This window comes from Sceloporus occidentalis, unplaced genomic scaffold, assembly GCF_023333645.1.
Source record: "Sceloporus occidentalis isolate IW3139 unplaced genomic scaffold, rSceOcc1.0.p SCAF_53, whole genome shotgun sequence".
NCBI lineage: Eukaryota > Metazoa > Chordata > Lepidosauria > Squamata > Phrynosomatidae > Sceloporus > Sceloporus occidentalis.
In genome coordinates, this window is record NW_028317033.1 from 3,458,567 (window position 1) to 3,464,566 (window position 6,000).

Below are 6,000 nucleotides of genomic sequence, written 5' to 3' on the forward strand. Positions count from 1 at the left end.
CTCATATATATTTGCCCAATAGCTTCCTCTGACTCTGCTGAGTCTCTGCTGGATTTAAAATGATCCTGCCATAGCCTCAAATTGTTGACACTGCATTTTTGATACGAAAAAAGAGTTTATATTTATATGAAGAGAACCTAGGATGTATGTGTTTACCAGTGTGACGAGTAGTAGTAGTAGTATATTTCTTTTTTGAAAACCTGTGTGCATTTCTTATGCGACTGCAACACAGTGCTTGTGTATGTAGAGCAATATATGTGTGTTCCTGTGGTATGTAAAGCAGCATATTGTTGTGTATTGTGTACAGACTGTGGCCTAACTCTAGGGATTGCAGAACAATCGGCAGTGGTGATGCCTGACTTACACACTCTCTCTCTCTCCAACCCATACAGCACTTGCAGTGAGAGTGTGGTTTACTACAAAGGGGAAATAAAATGTGTACCTCGTTCTGTAGTGAATAAAGGACTCTAGACTATGAAAACATAGTAATACATGTAATATTCTACAATGTGGAAACACAGGAGGGGGCAAGAAATAGATAATCTGTTTCTCTGAGCCGTAAATGAAACAGACATACTCTTCCCTAGACAGATGACCATTTCCCAACTCTACTCATTTTCCTAAATTACCATTATTTTTTATTCACAGAAGTATTGGAAATGCAGAGAATACACGACAGAAGTAATATATTAATATTTATATAAATCTATATGAGATGAGTCTGTTTATCAATATTTGAGATTCCCATTAGAACACTCAAATATAATACTTAATAGACAAAAATCCTCTAAATGGTAAGCTTATGAGCAGGACCCTGTTTACCGATGTTATCAGTTTGTCTTAGTCTGCCAGTTCTAGTTTTTAATTTGCTTAAAGTGTTGGCGCTATATAAATGAATAATAATAATATGGGCCATTAAAGAGCAGATTTAATCCAACTTCTTGTTATATGATAAACTCTGTAAAAAATACAATGAAGGCATTCATTGCTTAAATAAAATTACATGATCAATATACACCTTCTGCATGATCAGGGCCGGCCCAAGGCAAAAATGCCGCCTGGGGTGAATTTTAAAATGCCGCCCCCCCACTTATCTACCCTTCCTCACCCTCCGTCCCTGCCCCCCCCCCCCCCCATGTACTTACCTTTCAGCAGTCCTGCGGCGAGTCTCCCTGTTCGGTCTCAGTGCCGGCTTGTAATGCTGAGCGCCGGAAATCTTCCGGCACTCAGCATTACAAGCCGGCACCAAGACCGAACAGGAAGACTCGCCGCAGAGGAGAGAGAGAGGGGCTCCGAGCGGGTACTGACAGCTTGGTAAGCGAAAACCACTCGGTGCCCCTTTCTCTCTCTTTCGCTTTAAAAAAAAAAAAAAAAAAAGGGCTAAGTGCCGCCCCTTCAAAAGTGCCGCCTGGAGCGGTTGCCCCACTCGGCTCCATTGTCGGGCCGGCCCTGTGCATGATTATGAGATACATTGGCTCTTCACAATGAGAAAGCACTGCATTTGCTAAGACACTTGGACTTGGGATGATTGCCCCATTATGATCAATAGGAGACTTCTATATGAGCCTTGGAAATATGTATCTAGTTTGTGTATGGATTGTGCAGAAATGTAAAGTACTATTTGTTTCATTTATGCACACAGCAGTGATGGGTATAGAAGTGGGCAGAACATTGAAATACACAATTCAGCAAAGAGTCCCCAAGGTCAGACATTCTTAACAGAACCATCTGAAATATTTCTAATTCTAGAAACATTTGACAGAAAACTAAAAATAATTAGTCGTTCCCTGCCGTGCTCTAACTGTTTGCCAAAAGCTTTTGGACAGCTTTGAAAATATTTGCAAGCCTGTGATTATTATGTGTGACTTTTACTTTTGAAGGATAACACAAGCAAATATAGTAAACTGTAATGGTACAACAAATCTCTTCCTGAGGATACAACCCACTCTGGACTTAATAAGACACTTTTAACTTAGCCAACCTGTTGTGATGATAAAGTTAATCAGACAATGGATCTTCATATAGCTGGCACCTGTATGTATCAGATTGGCAGTCATATGGGTTCTGTGAGAATAATTTAAAGCTTAAAGCTGACTTTCAGGTATCTGTGGTATAACAGCTCATGTGATACAAGACTTAACTGTTCATTTTCTCGTGTTCTAATGGTTACATTGGTAATAGTTTAAACATGGTAATCTGGACAAGTAAGGCTTTGGACATCTGCACTGGGGTGTGAAGGAACTTACCTCCCTGATGTTCTACATAACAGACTAATCATTTTAGCTCTATAGAGCATAACAGGCCAGATAGGCTGTTCTCTGAAAGGCTTCTTTTATGTTATACTGAGGACAACTATCCTTAAAGAAATCATCTTTACTTTTTTAACCTTAGGCTGAAACAAATCATGATTTTTTTTAGAGGGAGTCGTGTGACAGGGGCTTGGAAAGTTCATTACAGTTATTGATTTTCTTCCCCTGTGTTGACTGCCAATTAAACTATTTGGGAAACTTGGTATAATAATACTGATGTACAAGCAATTCTTCTGCCAATAACAACCATTCGATTTCCCAGAGGTTTAGCCTTTAGGTTATAGTGTCTGTACTGTAGGTGCAGAGCTGGGCAATTAAGAATAAGGACTCATGTAAACAGAATCATGGCAAGTCAAAGTCGATGGGTAGGAGAAAGCAGTGGCAGTCACTCAAGACAATGTTCACATAAATTATTATTACAGAGTACAAACAACCAAAAGAATCCACAGAAAATTAGAAGAAAGGTTATTTATAACTTGACACAGATAAGAAAAATTAAGGTTGATAATGCAACCTCATCCACCTATGGATATAGTAGAGGCTGAGTTTCAAATCTAGGCAAACCCAGCCTTTTGAGTCCATCTTGAAGGAAACTCTCAAAGTGGCTGTTACTTTGAATTAAGCTTTTTGGGGAAGGTTTCATTGTTTTTGCGGGTGCCATAGAAACATTTAAATATAAGGTCAAAAGCTTTTCCACAATTATGTTAGTTAATTCCTGAGGTGATAATTATAGCAACTTAGAGCCACTCAGGCCAATTCTGGGTTCTATGAATAAAATCCATTGTGACAAACAAGACAAACCCTACTTTAAAGATCTTCTTTAATACAACCAGGTATTAAGGGATCAATGTCCACCCCAACATCTTTGGTAAATTAACCCAATAAATGAAGACAGTTTATGTGGATGTGTTACTGTAACACTAGCAACTGTGGTCAACTGTGAATGTCCACAACATTAACTTTGTTAATCTCATTTGAGGCTGTTTCCTGTATAAAAAGCAGATAAATCCATGGTTGCCCACAATAAGATGAAAGTAAACACAAAGGGTACAATGCTTATAACAGGTAAATAGAATAGCAAAAACTCACTTAAATTGCAACTAAATAAATTATTTTGGCAAAAAACACTTGCTTATGAGATTAAAGGCGATGAAGTGTGCTATTCTTTGCATGGTTTTAAGTATCTTAAAATGTATATGCAAGCCAATCCTAGGGAAGTCGTTCACTAATTGTGACACATCATGTTCCTGTTTATGATAATATTTATTATACAATGTAGTCTTAAAATAATGAAAGCATATTTCCCTATGTATCCCAGAATTTTCCTTTCACTATCACCCTTAAATATCACCTCACCAAGGACACATTATAAAACAGCAGGAGGGAATGTCTCAATCTGTAATCAGATCAGACTTCTAACTGCTTTCTGTGTTCTCACAAAGCTTTAATTTATTACTCATTATTTTTTCTTATCAAGTAAATATTTTATTAATTTGCACATTAAATAAACCTAAATTACTCTTGCCTTTATTTGCCTTCACCTCAGATGTTTACCTTCAGTTGGCATATCATAAACCTATATAAGTAATATCGTAATCAGTGTATTTATCAGCATCCCATAATTTCAAAAGCCTATTTGCAGAAATCAATAATTCTCACATATTTAACATATCTTAAATTTAAGGTCTTAAAAGTAGGAGTTGCATTTTTTAAAAATTAAAAATTTTATTTTACATTTTTTCAAGATTATTAAAAACAAAAAGAATGATGGATCAGCAATGTCATTGACAATAATCATCAGCCAAACAAAATATGTTGAAATACAAAAGTATTGTTCATGCCGGTTAAGACCAATAGACAGTTCTTGAGGTACAATTGTGGTGGCTTGTGATGCGTTTATAATGAAAAGCATTAAACTATTTAATCTAAAAATCCGTAGAAATGAACAGTAACTTTCTAATATGCATTGATAAGTATAATGCTTGTAAACATTAGTGTGACCCAAGGATCACAAATATACTTTTATGGATTACTTTATGGAAAACCTTCATTACTATTTGTATTTTAAGTTTTTTGCAGGAGTGCAAGTTTAGTTCTGCAAGGATACAAGTTCAAACTTTTATCTAAGAGAGACAGCAGGAGTCAAGAGGTGAGCATTCTCTTTTTATGACTTGAGGTATTGAGTGTGGTTATGCTTTTAAACTTTACAGAAAGGGGAGCGCACAACCAAAAAAGCATAAAAGGCACACATTCAGATTCCCAGATAAAATAATAATGGCTGATAAAATACACATAACAAAGCAAAAAATAATTGAAAAACACCTATCTCTTGAAAAACTCTTGAAAAACACCTATCTAAGGAATAATATGTATTATTTACCATCAGCAGCATCAAACTCAACCCTCTTACATTAGTACTACATTGCAGACCACTATTGGCAGGTGCTATGGAGACATTTGACCCCATCATTGCGCCATGTAGGCATCCTGAGACTTGCTGTGAGTGTATCCCAGGAAGGTGCTTCTATATATGTCTGTGGTGACAGCATAAAAAAGTTGTCATGCACCATGCTGATGCAGCTGATTAAAATTCACGTTCTTCCTCTATTATTTTCAGAGAATTAGCAAAGCTTTGGATGACTGCTGAGACTTATTATCCCTGATTATATTTTTGATGAGAATCTCCCTTTAACAGCTTATTGCGGTTAGTATTTAGTTCTGTACAAGGTTGTGTCAGAGATTTTGTTTGGGCTGTTCACCTAAATTCTGACAGCAGGATTTTCAGTCATATCTACTCTCAGATATTCATAATATAGTACTGTTTTCTTTTAAAAAGAGTTATTGCATAATATGTTTTCAAACAGCTGAATATTAGCCATTTGTATGTTTTCTACATTTGTTATCTTAGCCTGGACTACTAGACAAACATCTTGATGCTTTATAATGCCTAGTGTAAACAATAGAATGGCTCAGTCTTTTATCACCCAGCCAGGCCCTCTGACTAGTAAAAGTCTAGGGAGGAATTTTATTAGTGTTGACATAAGGAATCAGTTCAGTGTCATGTTCAAGCAGAGAAAGTCACCTAAAATATCACATGCTTAACAGTAATGTCAGCTTTCATGTGTGCAAATAAGGCAAGTTGATTGGAACAAAATGGGACAAAACAAGGTTTTTTGTTAATGCTTACCTATATATAACGATATACAGCCCAGTATTTTGTGCTCAAGGATAACATTTTTTTATTTCCATTTATTTCCCCTTTAAGATCCTTTTTTTTTAACTATTGTATGTCAGTCTTCATTGGTGAAAAGCCTCTCGTAATTCACATAGACATATTTGTATCCAGTTGTGGAATAAAAAATGTAGATTTTTGTAAAAATGTTGGCACACAATAAACAATTAAAGTGATAGATTACTGTCCCTTAATATGCATTGTTCAAAAATAAATAAATAAAACCACCTACCTGGGGTAGAAATTGCAGATGCATAGACCCCTGCTCACAGCGTTCTCTGAGCCAGCATTGGAGGTATATCACGTGTAAGGATATGTGTTTGGCCGGATACATCTCCTACATGAAAAATAGCAGAGGGACAAGCAAAGGAACAAATGCACATGCAGATTCTAACGCAGTAAATCTGGAATTTAAAAAAACAAACTTGAAATGCTAGCACCTTTTTACCTTTTAAAATA